Genomic DNA, 15217 nt, shown 5'->3' with positions numbered 1-15217 from the left:
TGATCTTTTACTCGTTGCTGTGATATGCCTTTCTTATCTTCCTTCTTGTGGTTTTTCTTGGAATTTCTGTTGAGGCTTTCTGGGGTTTTACTGTTGCTTTTTGATACTGGTAGAAGATCTGTATCTGTTTCTTACTTTTGGAGATTGCTTCCTTTCTGATCTTTTTCAAAAAAGGTTGCGTCTTTAATGGTCCCATGCTTTGTTGCTTTGGGAATGTTTTGTTTGGTAGGCTCTGTAATGATTTGCTGTGTTTTTTCTTTGATGAAAAGCGCTTGTTGCTTTGAATCCTTTTTTGAGAAATGCTTGGGATGTGATCTGGAAACCTTGCATTATTGCTGCCTCCAAAGGATGCCCCGGGACTTTGGTTTGAGTCTTGGGGTTTTCTTTTTCTTGCTTTTTATTGCCTCAGAAGTATTGCCCGAGTTGTTTTCCCCCTTTGTCCGAGATGTTTGTAGTAACCTCATTTTCTTTTCTTACTTGTAGGATTTAGTTGGCCTCATGTCTTCTCGCAATAACATTGTAGAGATGTCTTCCAGAGTTCCCGAGGGGATGTCCGATTGGCTGGACTCCCTTGTTTTGTTGTGTGTTTCCGTTGTGGACGTTGAATTTTGCACAGAGCTGAGGAAGCGTCATAGGATTTGTGGTAACAATGCTCGCGAGGGGGATTACGAGCTTGTTGCTCCTGATTCTGATGAGAGGGTTTGCTTTTCGACTTCCATTGAGAGGGAGCGTCCCTTCTTCTATGCCTATGAATACTTTTTCATCTAGTTGAATGTTACTTTTCCTTTTACTGCTTTTGAAACCGACCTGTTGTGGTCGTGTAATATTGCTCCATCCCAGCTTCACCCCAATTCCTGGGGTTTTATTAAAATTTTCCAACTTCTCTGTAGTGAACTAGATGTAACACCTTCCCAGACTCTTTTTCTTTACTTGTTTGTTTCTACCAAGCCTGGCGGTTCTTCAAAAAAGAAAGCTTCTTGGGTTTCTTTCCGGTCCGCCCAGGGCCATAAAATGTTTGCAATGTATGATGAGTCCTTTAAGGACTTCAAGAACTACTTTTTTAAAGTCCGAGCTGTTGAGGGGGCCCGCCCCTTTTTTCTTGATGAAAATGACGAGCCTGCTTTTCCTCTAGAGTGGCAAAAGAATGTAAGAGTGCCACGTTACACATGGGAAATGCTTAATGAGGTTGAGCGGGCTTTTGTAGTTGTTCTTGAAGATTTGTGGGGGGAGCCTCCCCATCTGGATACGAAGAGATTTCTGAATGATCCGTCCTTGGTTCGGCCTGCCTTGGGTATTTGTTTGTCTATTGGTCCGACTTGCCTCTATATTTATTTCCTTTTTTTGTTCCTCTTTTGTAACTCTTTGTCGTGGTTTGTTTTTGTGTTTGCAGAGATGTTCTAAGAACAATGACTCCATGAAGGCCTTCAAGAAGGCGAAGAAGGCAACTGCTGCTTTAAACATTTCGGCCAAAGTGGTCGGCGATGGGTCTTCCCAAGCTCCAGTTAAACCTCCTATTCCGAGTTCTCCTGGGCCGAGGAAAATAATTCCTATTCCTCGGGTTCGTCTGGTCGATCCTCCACAATCTTCTACAGCAGCTCCTGGTGCCCCTCCTAGCAAGAAGCAAAAAACATCCGAGCCTTTTAACTTAGATGCTCTGGACTTTGATGCCATTGAGTTTGTTGACCAGCAAATTGCCCCCTATGGTGGGCTTTCCATGGACGACGTGTCTCTTCTAAAGCATTTGTATTTTATTACCCAAAATAGTGTGAAGATGGCCCATATGGGTGCGGCTATTTTTTGAACAATTCAGGGGATTCTGGTTCATGCTACCAAATCTTTTATGGAGGAGGCCAAGTCAGAATTTGATCGAATCAGGGGTCTGAAGGAGGAGTTGGAGGTGAAGTTGGCCAAGGTGGAGAAGGAGCTGGAAGGTGAGAAGGCCAGCTCTATTGCCCTTGCTGCTTCTTTGAAGCTGGCCGAAGACATGGCATTGAAACATAAGGATAGCTATGTCTCGGCTTATAGGGAATTGATGCGTCTTCGGGAGGATTTGGAAACAGCTCGGATTAATTATGGTGAGCTTCAGGGTCACCTTGTGGGTAGCGTAACTGCTGCCTCCGAGAACCTGATGGAGCAGTTCCGGGTTGTTGCTCCTGATGCCGACTTGACTCTCATCAGCCTGGACAATGTCGTGAGAGATGGTAAGATTGTCCCTGATGACCAGGATGATGATGAGACTGATCCTCCCCCCGTGCCTTCTCTTAAGGTGTCGACCTCCTCTGTTCCCCCTGTTGATCCGGAATGCCAGATTCTGAACCGGGAGGATGGGACCGTAGATGCTGTGCCCCTTCAGACTCGTCCTCCTTCTCCTCATACTGATGCTGCCGGGAAAGCTCCCGATCTTTAGCTGATCTTTTTCTAGATATTTTGTGTAAATAGCCCGGTTTGTGGGCTTTTGAACTTTGTTTTGTTTGTTCTTCTTGACACTTCTAGTTGTCTGCCTTGCAACTCTTTTTGAAAAACAAAAGTAGCTTCCGAGGTTGGTTTTGTGGTGACCTCTTGAAGCTTTTATCGTATTATGCATGATATCTGTTGAAATTTTGCTGTCTGGCCTCTTTAGGTTGTTTGCGTGCTTATCGTTTGTAGCTTGGATCCTTTTGAGGCCGTGCCTGTGGGGGGTCCGACTTGTTTCTCGGTTTCCTCGCTCTTGTTTGTATTTTTAGCGCCTTATGACCGATTTCTTTATGTTGGTCCCCTCAAAAGTTATTTTTGTGATCCCCCTTCTCTGGGCCTTTACTCGGTCTCTTTCAGGGATTATGTAGATAACTTTTTAGTGGTAGGAGTCCGACTTGGTTATGTCGGTCTCCTTTAAGTTATTTTTCATAGTCCTCTTTTTTGGATCTTTGTCAGATCTCTTTCAGGGACTACTTGTATAACTTTTTTAGTGATAGGAGTCCGACTTGGTTATGTCGGTCTCCTTTAAGTTATTTCTGTAATCCTCTTTTTTGGACCTTTGTCAGGTCTCTTCCAGGGATTACTTTGATAACTTTTTTAGTGATAGGAGTCCGACTTGGTTATGTCGGTCTCCTTTAAGTTATTTCTGTAATCTTCTTTTTTGGACCTTTGTCAAGTCTCTTCCAGGGATTACTTTGATAACTTTTTAATGGTAGGAGTCTGACTTGGTTATATCGGTCTCCTTTAAGTTATTTTTTTGTAGTCCTCTTTCTTGGATCTTTGTCAGATCTCTTTCAGGGACTACTTGTATAACTTTTTAGTTTTGGGCTGACTTTGTTATGTCAGGCCCTTCTAAGTTAAAGTAATCCTCTTTAATAGGGTTGGCCAGACCTCTTTCCAGGGTTTACTTATAACTTAGGTTGACTTGGTCTGACTTCTGAACGTCGGCCAGTCTTTAAGTTATTATATTAGCTATCCGTAAGACCTCGTCAGGTTCTTTTTTTTGGATTGCTTTCGATAACTTCTTACATTATTCTGTGTTCATCTTTGCCGATTTGTAGAAGATGGTTGGCGTTTTTAGATCGTCCTTTGGGTGAATCACGTTTTCACCTTTATTGGACGATTGTCTTTATCGTGGTCGCGCAGTGAATTTGTTTTTCACTTTCTGCCGACCTGTTGCTTTATAATCGGACGATGAATACTTCAGATTAATGCGTCTTGGAATCTTGTAGAATATCTAAATAAACTTTATTCAAAGAAAAAATGCAAATATATACATGTGGGAATTTCCTTGTTCCTTTAAGTCGGGTATGATCTAGGTCTCGACATGGTGCCTCATTAAAAAACCTTTTCAGGAAAAAGAGCGCATCCATTTAGTGAAATCTTTTACCTTTTCTAACTGTAGTACCTTCTTAGGTTGCAGGCGTGCCATGATCGAGGAAGCTCTCGTCCATCAAGCTCGGACAGTCTGTAGTAGCCCTTCCCCAGTACTTCAATGACTCGGTAGGGTCCTTTCCAGTTTGCTGCCAGCTTTCCTTCTCCGGGTCGAGTTGTTCCAATGTCATTTCTGATTAGGATGAGATCATTCTCTGCAAAACTTCTCGGCACTACCTTTTGATTATATCTGAAAGCCATTCGTTGCTTTAGAGCTTCTTCCCTGATCCGAGCTCTTTCTTGGATTTCGGGTAGCAAGTCGAGCTCTTCTCTCTGAAGTTGGGAGTTTGCTCGTTCATTGTAGTGGACTACTCGGGGAGATCCTTCTTCGATTTCTATTGGAATCATTGCCTCCGCTCCGTATGCTAGTTGGAATGGTGATTCGTTTGTAGTAGAATGGGGGGTTGTTCGATACGCCCATAGGACTTGTGGAAGTTTCTCGGCCCAGGCTCCCTTTGCTTCTTGTAACCTCCACTGTAGTCCGGCCAATATGACTTTGTTGGCCGCTTCGGCTTGTCCATTGGCTTGGGGATGTTCGACGGAGGTGAACTGGTGTTTTATGTTCAAGTTGGCCACCAATTTTCTGAAGCCTGCCTCTATAAATTGGGTACTGTTGTCTGTGGTGATGGAGTATGGTACCTCGAACCTCGTAATAATGTTCCTATATAGGAATTTTCGACTTCTTTGAGCGGTGGCGTTGGCCAGGGGTTCTGCCTCGATCCATTTTGTGAAATAGTCTACTCCTACTATGAGGAATTTTACTTGTCCCAATCCCTGTGGGAATGGTCCGAGAAGGTCGAGTCCCCATTTCGCAAATGGCCAGGGTGAGGTCACGCTGATGAGCTTTTCTGGTGGGGCAATGTGAAAGTTGGCATGCTTCTGGCATGGTGGACATGTCCTTACAAATTCTGTAGCCTCCTTTTGTAGAGTTGGCCAATAGAATCCCGCCCGGAGTATCTTTTTAGTGAGAGCTTGCGCTCCGAGATGATTTCCACAAATGCCGCTGTGTACTTCCTCCAATATTTCTTTGTGTTGGAAGTTGGTACGCATTTTAGTAAAGGTGTTGATATCCCTCTTTTGTACAGCGTGTTGTTTATGATAGTGTAGTACTGTGCCTCCCTTTTCAGCCTCTTTGCCTCCTTTTCATCTGTAGGGAGTTCTTCTATTTTGAGGTAGTTTATTATGGGGGTCATCTATCCTTGATCCCGACCTATTATGGCTAGGATTCTTTCTTCTTTCGCTATTGACGGGTTACGTAATACCTCCTGGATGAGGCTTCTGTTGTTGCCCCCTGGTTTGGTGCTGGCTAATTTTGAAAGGGCGTCAGCTCGGGCATTTTGTTCACGAGGTATGTGGTGGATCCTATATTCCCCGAGTTGTCCGAGCTGTTCTTTGGTTTTATCCAAATATTTTTTCATGGTCGGATCTTTGGCTTGGTAGCTTCCTGTTATTTGTGAGGTGATGACTTGTGAGTCACTGTAGATGTTGAGTTTCCGAGCTCCAACCTCCCTAGCCAGCTTCAGACCAGCTAATAGTGCTTCGTATTCTGCCTGGTTGTTTGAGGCCGGGAATCCGAATTTAAGGGAGAGCTCAAGTTGAGTTCCTTGGTTGCTCTCAATTATCACACCCGCACCGCTTCCTGTTTTATTCGAGGATCCGTCTACGTATATGTTCCATTCTCTGGGGATTTCCGGGATGTCTGTAAATTAGGTGTTGCGATTTGATTGCTGTACGCGCCTCGTATTGGAGGTCGAATTCGGATAACTCGATTGTCCATTGTAGGATTCTTCCTGCTAGATCTATTTTCTGCAATATCCCTTTTATGGGTTGGTTGGTTCGAACTTTAATGGTATGCGCTTGGAAATATGGGCGAAGCCGCCGGGATGTGAGGATCAGAGTGTAGGCAAACTTTTCTATTTTTTGGTAGTTCAGCTCGGATCCCTGTAGTGCTTTGCTAATGAAGTAGACGGGTTTTTGTCCATGTTCGTCTTCTCTGACTAGTGCTGAGGCTATTGCCCGGCTCCCTACTGTGAGATATAATATGAGCGGTTCTCCTTCTTGTGGCCGAGATAGGATAGGTGGCCGTCCTAAGAACTCCTTGAAGTCTAGGAAGGCTTGCTCACTTTCATTCGTCCATTCGAACTGTTTTCCCTTTCTTAAAGTAGCATAGAAGGGAAGAGATCTTATCGCAGCTCCTGCTAAGAATCGGGATAGAGCGGCCAACCTCCCGTTGAGTTGTTGTACTTCTTTGATACAGGTTGGGCTCTTCATGTTGAGTATGGCTCGACACTTGTCTGGATTTGCTTCAATCCCCCTTTGTGTGAGCATGAAGCCCAAGAATTTGCCGGCTTCTACTGCGAAGGTGCATTTTGCGGGATTGAGCCGCATGTTGTGTTTCCTGATAGTGTAAAACACTTGAGTCAGGTCGGATAAAAATGTATCTTCGCTTTGTGTCTTTATCAACATATCGTCTACATAAACTTCCATGATTTTTCCGATGTGATCTGAGAAAACTTTATTCATTAGCCTTTGATAAGTAGCTCCTGCGTTCTTGAGACCAAAAGGCATCACGATGTAACAGTAGTTTGCTTTCGGTGTTAGGAACGAGGTTTTTTCTTGATCTGGTGGATACATGGGGATTTGGTTGTACCCTGAATATGCGTCCATGAATGAGAGATACTTATATCTTGATGAAGCATCCACTAGAGCGTCGATGCTTGGGAGTGGGTAGGGGTTTTTTGGGCAGGCTTTGTTGAGGTCGGTGTAGTCGGTGCACATTCGCCACTTCCCATTTGACTTTTTCACTAAGACGACGTTTGCTAGCCATAGTGGATATTTGACTTCCCTTATGAACCCGGCCTTAAGTAGCGCTTGTACTTGTTCTTCTACAGCCTGAGCTCGTTCTGGTCCAAGTTTTCTTCGTCTTTGTTGTACCGGCCAGGATCCCGGATAGACTGCCAATTTATGGCTCATTAGTTCGGGATCAATACCTGGCATGTCGGCAGCTTTCCATGCGAAGAGATCAACATTATCTCGTAGGAACCGTATTAGTGATTCCTTTATGTCTCCTTTCAGGACCGTGCCAATATTAGTTGTTTTATCCGAGGTGTCTCCGATCTGGATTCTTTCTACTTCTCCTTCGGATTGTGGTCGGAATTCTTCTCGCCTCTGAACTCCACTGAGCTCGATTGTGTGGAACTCTCCTCCTTCACCTCGGAGGTTTAGGCTTTCGTTATAACAGCGACGTGCCATTTTTTGATCTACCTTTATCGTAGCTATCCCTTTCGTAGTTGGGAATTTCATACATAGATGTGGGGTTAAAACTATTGCGCCGAGTTGATTTAACATTGTCCGACCTATTAAGGCATTATAGGCTGAGCTTACGTTGACCACGATGTAGTCTATCTTGAGTATTCTGGATTGGTTCCCCTTTCCGAAGGTTGTATGCAGCGATACGTATCCCAGCGGTTGAACTAGGGCATCTCCTAGTCCGAACAGGCTGTTCGGGTATGCTCTTCGCTCTTTTTCGTCTAAACCGAGTTTGTCGAAGGTAGTTTTGAATAAGATGTCGGCAGAACTTCCCTGGTCAATTAATGTACGGTGAAGGTTGGCGTTTGCCAGTATGATCGTAATGACCATGGGGTCGTTGATGATTGGATTTTTGACGGTTTAGAATTTCACAAATGAAATCTCGTCGAAGTATAGTCTCTAAACCAACAATAATCCTCTCATACAAAAATTTGTTTGTCACAAGTACAAACCCCTAAAATCTATAAACCGAAGTATTTAAACCTCGGGTCGTCTCTCAAAGGACTTGCAGGGTAGTGTTCTTGTTATTGGTTATGGACTTGTTTATTTTGGGGTTTTAGATGAGAAACATGAATAGTAAATGGTAAGAAAACTTTATTAACAAAATGGTCTTGGCAAGATTTGGTTGTCAAGGGTCTTCATCATTATCACTAGCCACAAGTATGGTAGTTGCAAGGATTAATCCCACTTAGTCATCCTTAAATCAATTAACAAAGGAAAGTCAAGTGAGTTATATCAATCCTAGTCCATAAGTCCTAGCTTCCCACTAATTAGATTAATGAAGGCTAGAGTTAATGGCTATCAACTATCAATCAATTGGACACTAGTGACTCAAGAAATCCTAAGTTACCTTCTCAAGCCAAGAACATAAAATTCTAGTCTAACATTCTTCCAAGCATTTCATCAAACACTTGGAAGGCACAAAAGAAAAGTATAGTCAATCACAACAAGAATGAATTCTAACTACAATTGAATGCAAAGAATTAACAACAACAATCAAGGAAATCACAATTATCATGAATTACCTCAAATTGCATTATTGAAAGAAAATGAAGAGAACAAGAGTATCTCAATTACAAAACCTAGAAACAAAATAAGAGAAATTACAACAAGAGAATAGGGATAGAGAGAAGAACCAAAGTGTAGCAATCACCAATTGGAGGTAGAAGTAGAAGGAGACTTGAATTAAACCTAGAACTTTAAGATCCTAATCTAACCCTAATTCCTAATCCTAATTCTAGAGAGAAGTGAGAGCTTCTCTCTCTAAAAACTAGTTCTAATTACTTCTAAAACTAAACTATATCTAATGATTAAAAGTATCTAAAGTATATTGATTCCCCTTCAATACTTGACTTAAATAGCATCAGAAATGAGTTGGATTGGGCCCACAAGGCTCCTAAAACCGCTGGGGACGATTTCATTAAAGTGGGCCACGGACAGAATCGGCGCGCGCGCGCAAAGTGCGCGTGCGCGCCCCTGAACGCGAAGCAACATATGGCAAAATTTATATCATTTCGAAGCCCCGGATGTTAGCTTTTCAACCCAACTAAAACCGTATCATTTGGACCTCTGTAGCTCAAGTTATGGTCAATTAAGTGCGAAGAGGTCAGGCTTGACAGCTTTTTGGTTCCATCATTTCCTTCATGAGTTCTCCAACTTTACATGCTTTTTCTTCATTCCCTTGATCCAATCTTTGCCTCCTAAATCTGAAATCATTTAACAAACATATCAAGGTATCTAATAGAATCAAGGTAAATTACATTTAGCTATTTTAAGACCTAAAAAGCATGTTTTCACTCTTAAGCACAATTAAAGGAGAATATACAAAACCATGCTATTTCAATGGATAAATGAGGGTAAAAGGTTATAAAATCCCCTAAAATCAATACAAGATAAACCGTCAAAATGGGGTTTGTCAACCTCCCCACACTTAAACCAAGCATGTCCTCATGCTTAAGCCAAGAGAGAAACAAAGGGTATCAACATTTATTCCATGTAAATGAGCTATATGCAACCTAAACTATATGCAACTAAAATGCAAAATGGTTTTACCTACTTGGTTAAAAATAAATCAATCCTCCAAGTCATACATGCACAAGTAGGGTCAAGATCATATAACGATTCATGAATCCTACCAATTCGAATATCAAAATGAAGTTCAAGTAGACTTGCGAGAAGAACGCTCATGAAAGCCGGGAATCAAGGAATTGAGCATCGAACCCTCACCGGGGGTGTTTGCACTCTAGTCGCTCGGTGTTTGGGGTTGATTCTCTCAATTCTCCCCTAATCATGCTTTCCAAGATTTGTTTATCTTCTAACAATCAACAATTATTCAATGCATGCATACATGTATCATGAGGTCTTTTCTTTAGGTTGTAATGGGGCTAGGGTCAAGGTAGGATCATATATGGCTAGTGGACTTAGGATTTGAATCTTTGATTAACTTAAACTTTCTCACCTAAGCTATATAATGACCTATACAATTAAGTACTAATCTAACTACCCATTCCTCACCTTTCCACATACTCATGCATTCCCTTTTCATTTCACAACACATATGCATTGACTTTTATTTGAGCATTACTTTGGGGCATTTTGTCCCCTTTTTTTATTTCTTTCTTTTTCTTCTTTTTTTCTTTCTTTTTCTATATTTTTTTTCTTTTCCATATTGTTTTTTTTCTTTTTTTTTCATTTTCTCATTTTTTTATATACAAGAGCATCAATGCATAAGGTTTTACATTTGATCAATACATGAGTATGTACCCAATTCCCAATATTTACACTAATAATACAAAACTACCCTTTTATTCACCCAATGTTCCAAGGTTCCCACACTGAATGATACTCACACACACTAGCCTAAGCCAATCAAGATCCAAATTAAGACATTTTATTGTTTTTTTCGCTTTAAGGCTTGTAATGTGCTAAATTAAGAACAAAGTGGGTTAATCGTAGGCTCAAAATTGGTTACAATGGAGTGTAAAAGGTAGGCTATTTGGGTAAGTGAGCTAATGAAATGATGGCCTCACTCATATAAATGCATGAATACACAAAATAATGGACATAAAAAATCAAACAAATCAAAGATTACATTCATAGAAAGAGAATAATGCACACAAGAAGGAAAAAAATAAGTGGTTATAAGATGTAACCACACAATTAGGCTCAAAACTCACCATGATTATGTTCTTAGCTCAAAACCATGTTCCAAAATGCATTCTTTCAAGCAAGTTCCACAAATTTTCTTTTCAAATTGGTAGGGTGCCCTAAAACAGTTTCTTGGAAGAAAATCATCACCCTAACCAAGTAGTCCTAATAAGAAAGAGTGGTAAAAAAATATGTACAAATTCTAACTAACATGCAACCTATCATGCAATGCAATAGCTAATCTAACAAAGAAAAATAAAAATTTGGTGTTGAAAAGGAAATTGGTACCCATGGAGATCGTCGGACGACCTCCCCACACTTGAAGATTGCACCGTCCCGGTGCATGCAAAGAAGAGCAGGGTGGACGGGTTGCTACAATTGATGAGCTCCTTCAAAAGGTTGTGCGATGACTTGTTTGTTGCCCCTTTTGAAAGCAAAGATATCAAAGCAAATAGAACATAGGCGGGGTTAATGCCAAGTAGGAGTATGGTCCTCTACTACATGGTAGCTACAACATGTAGAGGAAACAATAAGAGAAAATGCATATCAATGATACTTGATGTAAGAGTAAGGTTAAAGCATGGAGTATATTGAGCATCAAGATCAAATAAGAATTGATACAAACAGATTAGTGATACGAATGAAAAGCATTTGATTCATCCTAACTCAATGATGAAGCGGTACAAGAAAAAACAAAGGGTAATGAATTAGGAAGGACTAAAGCAATAATCTTGTGTGTTGACAAATATTACATTAATGTAACAGTCATGAAGCACCAAAACAAATGCAAGAAATTCTCAACAATTGAGTGAGAGAGTTCACACCATTATTAAATGAGAAATTTAGAAAATAAATGAGAACAAATTATAGAAACAAAATTAAAATGCAAAGAATAAAGTATGCAAATGTAATAGACAAAAGGAAATGGAAGAAGAGAAAAAAAAATTTTTATATTTTTTTAATTTTTTTTATTTTTAATAAATATTTTTTTCTTAGTATTTTATTTATTTATTTATTTATTTATTATTATATATTTTTTTTATTATTAAAATTTTTTTTTATATTAAAAGAGAAAAGAAAAAAAATCTTTCAAGAGAGGAAGAAGAAAAAATGAGAAAGAAGAGAAGAGGAAAGAAGGGAATGAGGAAAATAAATATTTTTTTCTTAGTATTTTATTTATTTATTTATTTATTATTATATATTTTTTTTTATTATTAAATTTTTTTTTATATTAAAAGAAAAGAAAAAAATCTTTCAAGAGAGGAAGAAGAAAAAATGAGAAAAAAGAAGAGAAAGAAAGGAGAATGAGGAAGGAGAAAAGCAGGGAGCAAATCCGCGCGCGCGCGCACAGCGTGCTTACACGTGGATGAGGTTGGGACAATCCGCGCTCACGCATGGATGCAGCAGGGACGATCCGCGCGCGCGCGCACAGCGCGCTTACGCGTGGATGCGCTTGTGCTCCCAGCACAATGCTGGCACAACGCGCGCACAACTCTCTGGTTTTTGTACCAGAAGTTGCAGAAGTACAATGTGCGCGCGCGCGCACAGCGTGCTAGCGCGCCGATGGCCGTTTTTTTTTTTGCTAAAAAAACAGAAAAAAAATGCCCAAGAGCTCCCTATAATGTCCAAAACTCTTCTTTATTCAATCAAATATCAAACAATTCACAAAAAATGCAATTTGATTTTAGGATTTATTCATCTACTACTAATGAATGCAACATACTAACAACCAATCTTTACTAACAAATCAATATGAAATGAAAATCTACCTACAATGGCAACTCAAATCACTTATTAAACAAAACTAAAAGAGAATGGAAAGAGGTTACCATGATGGGGTGTCTCCCACCTAGCACTTTTAGTTTAAGTCCTTAAGTTGGACATTTTGAGGGGCTCATTGTCATGGTGGCTTATGTTTGTACTCATCCTTGAATCTCCAAGGATCTTTGCTTCTCAATTGGTTGACAGAATTTCCAACCATCTTCACCAAACTTGGGTGAGGTTCTCCCCAAGATATGAGCTCCCAAAATTGGTCTTCATGTTGTGATCCGGGATCCCATATCTATTTTTCACACCATCTTAGTTGATCATCATGATTCAACTTGGGTGGTAGGCATATAGAATTCTCCTTTATGCACCACATTCTCCTTCTAGACCCATACAATTTAGCATTCCTCCAACCATAGTATTTATGCCTTGAGGGTTTAACCTTAATGAGCCTAACATTCTTTTTCCAACCATTACACCACTCCCTCTTACTCTTAACTCCACAAAGAGCTCTAAGTTGACCATCATTTTCAATCAACCCATATTCAAGTGAGAAAGTGAAGCTTAGGGATAGAAATTTTACCCACTTGAATGTTATGTTAGGTGATGGTGGCTTGGGAAGGGGGACCTCCCCACACTTAGCCACTGCGATGTCTATGCTCTTGTGCTATTCCCTTGTAACTTCCACCTCTTGACAACTTATATCAACCTCAACCTCTTCCTCTTGGTAGCTTCCTTCCAATTTAATATTTTCTTCGTGGCTTACCAAGGGTATGGGAGGTGAGGTATCTTCTTCCTTACCCTCTATGTCAAGCTCAATGGGAGAGGATTCAATTGTGGATAGGAACTCATCAATAATTGAATCCATCTCTTGATCAACCTCTTCAAAGTCTTCAACCATGATATGCTTTGGAGGTTGCGCACCCTCCTCAACATCAATGTCAAGCTTCTTGGAAGAGTTTTCCATGATGCTACATTCCCATGGACTCTCAACGTCTCCTAAATCTTTGACCACTTCTTCCTTTTCTTCAATAACCATAGGCTCCTCCAATTGCTCTAATACAAAATAGCCTCCCTCATTTTCCACCGGGTTTTTCCAATCTCTCCTTCATGCTATGATCTTCAATGGATTCTTCACATGTGGCCACGGAAGCACCTTGAGTTCAAAAAATTTGTAGGCTAAGGTAGACATTACCTTGGTCAAGTTAGTCACAAACTCTAGGGTGTTCCTTTGCATATCCGCTTGTCCTTGAAGTAGCAATGTGAGAGAGTCATCTATTGGACTTGGGGTGGATAAGGGTTTATTATTTTGGAGAGAGGGTTTATAGTAGGAAGGTGGTTCTTCTGGTAAGGTATGGAGATGGTGTGCATTGAGGTGGTTCTTGAGAGTAATTGTGTTGGAATGGTGGTGGTTCCATGTATGGTTCATATGGCTCATAAGTAAGGTGGTGGGTATGGTGGATAAGGATTGGGGTCATATGGAGGGTTTTGGTGATATGGGGCTTGTGAGCAAGGTGGTTCAAAATCATGTTGAGTGGGTAGTTCATAGGCATGTGGTAGTGGTTGTTGACAATCACAATAAGGGTTACCACATCCATTAGATTGATATGCATTAGGATAAGAGTTATACCCATAAGGAGTTGGAGGTTGTTGCCAAAAAGGTTGATCAATCCCTTGAGGCTCTTCCCATCTTTGGTTGTGCCCAAATCCTTGATGCATATTACCATTGTAGTTCCCATTTCTTACAACACAATTTGAGCCAAACTCATAACCAAAGTGAGGATGAGAATTCATAATAGCAAAGAAAACAAAAGCTAACAAAGATAAGCAACGAAGTTCTAAACCTAACAAAAACTAATAAACAGCAAAAGACAAACATATTCACAATATTCACAATAACCAATAATGTAACACCATTGCAAGTCCCCGGCAACGGCGCCATTTTGATGATTGGATTTTTGACGGTTTAGAATTTCACAAATGAAATCTCGTCGAAGTATAGTCTCTAAACCAACAATAATCCTTTCATACAAAAATTTGTTTGTCACAAGTACAAACCCCTAAAATCTATAAACCGAAGTATTTAAACCTCGGGTCGTCTCTCAAAGGACTTGCAGGGTAGTGTTCTTGTTATTGGTTATGGACTTGTTTATTTTGGGGTTTTAGATGAGAAACATGAATAGTAAATGGTAAGAAAACTTTATTAACAAAATGGTCTTGGCAAGATTTGGTTGTCAAGGGTCTTCATCATTATCACTAGCCACAAGTATGGTAGTTGCAAGGATTAATCCCACTTAGTCATCCTTAAATCAATTAACAAAGGAAAGTCAAGTGAGTTATATCAATCCTAGTCCATAAGTCCTAGCTTCCCACTAATTAGATTAATGAAGGCTAGAGTTAATGGCTATCAACTATCAATCAATTGGACACTAGTGACTCAAGAAATCCTAAGTTACCTTCTCAAGCCAAGAACATAAAATTCTAGTCTAACATTCTTCCAAGCATTTCATCAAACACTTGGAAGGCACAAAAGAAAAGTATAGTCAATCACAAGAGATGAATTCTAACTACAATTGAATGCAAAGAATTAACAACAACAATCAAGGAAATCACAATTATCATGAATTACCTCAAATTGCATTATTGAAAGAAAATGAAGAGAACAAGAGTATCTCAATTACAAAACCTAGAAACAAAATAAGAGAAATTACAACAAGAGAATAGGGATAGAGAGAAGAACCAAAGTGTAGCAATCACCAATTGGAGGTAGAAGTAAAAGGAGACTTGAATTAAACCTAGAACTTTAAGATCCTAATCTAACCCTAATTCCTAATCCTAATTCTAGAGAGAAGTGAGAGCTTCTCTCTCTAAAAACTAGTTCTAACTACTTCTAAAACTAAACTATATCTAATGATTAAAAGTATCTAAAGTATATTGATTCCCCTTCAATACTTGACTTAAATAGCATCAGAAATGAGTTGGATTGGGCCCACAAGGCTCCTAAAACCGCTGGGGACGATTTCATTAAAGTGGGCCACGGACAGAATCGGCACGCACGCGCAAAGTGCGCGTGCGGCCCCTGAACGCGAAGCAACATATGGCAAAA

Source organism: Arachis stenosperma, chromosome 5 (genome assembly GCF_014773155.1).
Source record: "Arachis stenosperma cultivar V10309 chromosome 5, arast.V10309.gnm1.PFL2, whole genome shotgun sequence".
Taxonomy (NCBI): domain Eukaryota; kingdom Viridiplantae; phylum Streptophyta; class Magnoliopsida; order Fabales; family Fabaceae; genus Arachis; species Arachis stenosperma.
The sequence above is the reverse complement of the archived record's forward strand: the minus strand, read 5'-3'. Positions refer to the sequence as shown.